The following is a 4,385-nucleotide window of genomic DNA, read 5'->3' on the forward strand; positions in this document are numbered from 1 at the left end:
ACAATTGGGTGACACTTACTCAGTGACTTACCAGATGATAAGCACTTCATGTAAATAAGGACTTGCATTAAAATACATACATTTTTATTTGAAGTACAGATAGCTCTCCATTTACATGGGTTATAAATATGTTATTGTTATTATACAATAAGTTTGTTCATACTTACCTGGCAGATATATACAGGCAGTCCCCGGCTTACGACGGTTCCGGCTTCCGACGTTCCGAGGTTACGACGCTTTTTCTTAAATATTCAATGGAAATTCCGTCCTGGTTACGACGCTTGTTCCGAGGTTACGACGCTGACGCTTCCGACGCTCCGAGTTCGACGCGTTAACGACGCTTTTAAAAACGCCATGCTATGATAAAAATCCTTTATAGTTTAGCACAGTACATAATAAAAATATGTTTTTGGTTACATTACAACAAAAATTTTTGAGGTTATGATGATTTTTGACACTTTTTTTTTTCGTATTTTTTGAATTTTTTTACTGACGCCGCATAGCGGAAATAGTTTGCCGGGCGAATGAATACACTAGCTTGGGATGCGCAGTTTAAAACAGTCCAAAAGCGCAAATATAATGAAAAATCATTGCTTGTTTCCAGTACATAATTAAAAAAACTAAGTTTTCGTTAGATACAACACAAATTCCAAGGTTATTACGACGTTTTGTTATGCTTTTTAACGATACATCATATGCAGAAACTAGTTTTTGAGCGGAGGTGCATAATTAATTAACGCTATTAACTGTATGGTAAATTGACCGAACAACGACCTCGGACGGTCGAGGACGCCAAGCGTACATACGAAAGGACGCCACTTCAATCGCGTGCCTGCCTGCATTCCACTAGGTTGTGTGCTGAGACGTTGCTGAAATTCCTTGCCATTTTCGCTAATTTACAATGGCTCCTAAAACGCCAAAGTACTTCCTCCGATGATAGTTCATCCTCCAAGAAGAGGAAGGTCATCACGATGGAGGTCAAATATGACGTGATAAAGCGTTCGGAGAAGGAGAAACTAACACCGAAATAGGCCGTTTCTTTAGGCTTGAGCAGGACACGGTGGTAACCATTGTGAAGGATAAGGAACGTATTCTGAAGCACGTTAAGGATGCTGAACACCGATGAAGTCAACGGTGATAAAACGAGAAGCAACGTAGCCAGAGCATTGTTGAAATGGAGAAATTGCTCATGATCTGGCTGGAGGACCAGAACCAGCGACGTGTTCCGTGAGCTTAAGTGTGATCCAGGAGAAGGCTAGAGCGCTGCATGAGGCAGTAGTGAAAAAGTTTGGCGAAGGCAGTGCTGGTGGTGAATTTTCCGCGAGTAGAGGTTGGTTTAACCGTTTTAAGGCTCGTGCAAATTTGCATAATGTGAAGCTGCAAGGTGAAGCTGCTAGTGCTGATAGCGAAGCAGCAGAAAGTTTTCCAGGGGGTTTGGCTGAGATAATTAAGGATGGTGGTTACACGGCTGACCAAGTCTTTAATGTGGATGAGACTGGATTATTTTGGAAAAGAATGCCAAATCGAACGTACCTTTCCAAGGAGGAGAAGTCAGCACCTGGCCATAAAGCTGGAAAGGAGCGACTGACTTTGCTGTTTGGGGCCAATGCAAGTGGTGATTTGAAACTGAAGCCTTGCTGGTGTATTTGGCCGAGAATCCCAGGGCTTTCAAGGGCATTTTCAAGAGTCAACTCCTGTGATTTGGAAATCTAACAAGAAGGCGTGGGTTACCTTAATGGTCTTCGAAGATGGTTCAATGACCATTTCGTGCCAGCAGTGGAGCGGTATTTGACTTCGAAGGGTCTGCCTTTTAAGGCCCTCTTAGTCCTGGACAATGCCCCTGGTCACCCTTCAATTTGAGCGACATGCATCCTAATGTGAAGGTGGTGTACCTCCCACCCAATACCACATCGCTGATACAGCCAATGGACCAGGGAGTAATAGCAAATTTCAAGGCTTACTACCTTAGAAGGACCATACGTTTTGCTTTGAGGGCCATAGAAGCTAACAAGGAGTTGACACTGAAGCAATTCTGGAAGGGCTACAACATTGCAGATGCAGTGAAGAACATTGCAAGTGCTTGGGACGAGGTGAAGACGACCACTTTAAATGGGGCCTGGAGGAAACTGTGTCCACAGTTTGTGCACAGTTTTGAAGGCTTTGACCAGGCAGAAGACGTCGAGACTGTGACGAGGAAGATCGTAGGGCTAAGCAAGAGGCTGCAACTAGATCTTGAACCTGATGATGTAACAGAGCTGCTGGCTTCCCATGGAGAGGAATTGTCTGCAGAGGACTTACTAGAAACTTGAACAACAAATGATTGAGGAAGAGGAGGCGGCACCAGAGCCAAAACCCAGGTCATTAACTGTGAAAGGCTTGTCAGAGGGTTTTACTCATCTGGAGAGAGCCTTGGCTTCTTTTGAGGCAGAAGACCCTAACGTTTCTAGGTTTGACAAAATCAAGAGAGGAATCATGGATTTGGTGACTTTCTACAAGGAGACCCTGAAGGAGAAGCAGACGAAGAGAAGTGTGCAGTCCAGGCTTGACACTTTCTTTCACAAGTCTCCAGTACCACCACCTCCCACTCCTAGTCCTGGTAAGGAATTTCTGAACTGTTTTACTAATTTATTGTGTTTACATAGTGTACATATTAAAATGTGTTAATTTTTTTAATGTACAACTACTAAATGTAAGAGTAAATTGTAACTTCATTAATTTTCATCATTTGTAATTTTATTGCAGAAGTGGTGACAGTTCCAGATCCCCCTGTACTACCTGTGGGACAGTTCCAGATCTCCCTGTACTACCTGTGACAGTTCCAGATCTCCCTGTACTACCTGTGACAGTTCCAGATCCCCCTGTACCTGGACCCTCTGTATCAGCCCGCCCACCTGCACGTGTACAATCAGGTAAGCAATTTCATTTTTATCATTTTCATGTTGGAAATTGTTTACACCCTACATACATACGTACACTAACTTACATAGTGGTACAATGTGTTTGATGTTGCATAACCTTATTATTATTTTTTTTTTTCCATTTCAGACCCCTTTGATAGTGACAGTGACCCAGATGACCCTGAGCCTTTCCATGGTTTTGATGCCTCGCCCTATACATCAGGTAAGGAATCCTTAACAAATTTGTATAAAATGTTTTATAAATTGCTAATAGAATTTTATTAAAAGTGTACATATGCTACAATTACATCCACCTTATATATTTATGTACCCTATCATTCTTTCCAGATGTAGATGTTCCCTCATCAGTTGATACAAGTATCACCTCCCCAGAGCCCAACTCAGTTGATACGAGTAGTATCACCTCTCCCATTCCTTCAGGTAAAAGAATTCTTCATTTTTTATATTGAACATACGTATTACACACTACATATGTCAAACAGTAATAACATGTGCAGTAGTTACAGTAGTAGTAACTATCATTTTATATATTTTTTATCATTCCGACTCCCAAGCACCTGCCCATCCCATCCACTCCATAGCCCAGACCACCCACTCTCATGTACCATATGACCATCCCAGTAAGCAAGCCAACCAGTAGAATTTGGTAAGGACAGTTTTTTTTTTTTTATTAATGTTTTAATATTACATATTTAATAACCATGTTATGTATGTAACATACATACTATAATCATATGTATATTACATTATCATTCCAGACTGGCATGCACCTGTGACTTACATAAACCAGACCTCTACATAGCCTACATGTCTTCATTTTGCTGGAGGTAAGGAATTCTCAGTTGTGTTTAATGTTTGCATACGTACAATAAATTTTGTACACCTAAGTGGTTACATACTGTCCTTTAATATTAATTCTTCATTCCAGACTGCCCATCATCCTAGCCTGTTATCTGTGATAAAGCACACTGAAGTTAGGTTTGGAATGCATCCTTATCATGAATGCTCTACACCTCCACCTCCATCTCCCACAACCTAGGTAACAGCTTTGAGACTCACTAAAGTTGGTAAGTTATGTAAGGAATTTCTAAATTAAGGTTTATACTACATGTTATATGTGATATTAAACCACTGTATGGTGCATATTACTGTATGTAACTTACTATGCATAGAGTACTTACTAACATACTAATTATTTTTTGTACATCCAGAACCCCCCTGAATGATGTAGGCTATGGGGCCACATAAGACTTTGTCCATCCAGGGTTACGATGAATGTAAAATATAAACTAAAGGTAAGGAATTAATTAACATACATTAACTCTTTTAGTAGTACACATCTTGATATATCTACAGTAATTAACATATTGCATTCACAACTTTCTGTAGTGTATATTTTGTACACTAATTTTGTTACTTTTTCCTTCCAGAACCAACAATTTTTCACACAACTCCAGGTTGTTACTA

At 40.5% G+C, this 4,385-nt stretch overlaps 1 long non-coding RNA gene across 1 annotated transcript; it reads left to right on the top strand.

The window, feature by feature from the left end:
• Positions 1-2,706: 2,706 nt before the first annotated feature.
• LOC135200601 (uncharacterized) lies at positions 2,707-3,455 on the top strand. The gene is made up of 3 exons (XR_010311337.1): positions 2,707-2,909; positions 3,046-3,120; positions 3,246-3,455. It is a non-coding gene; the product is annotated as an uncharacterized LOC135200601 (long non-coding RNA).
• Positions 3,456-4,385: the final 930 nt, after the last annotated feature.

Source organism: Macrobrachium nipponense, chromosome 27 (genome assembly GCF_015104395.2).
Source record: "Macrobrachium nipponense isolate FS-2020 chromosome 27, ASM1510439v2, whole genome shotgun sequence".
Taxonomy (NCBI): domain Eukaryota; kingdom Metazoa; phylum Arthropoda; class Malacostraca; order Decapoda; family Palaemonidae; genus Macrobrachium; species Macrobrachium nipponense.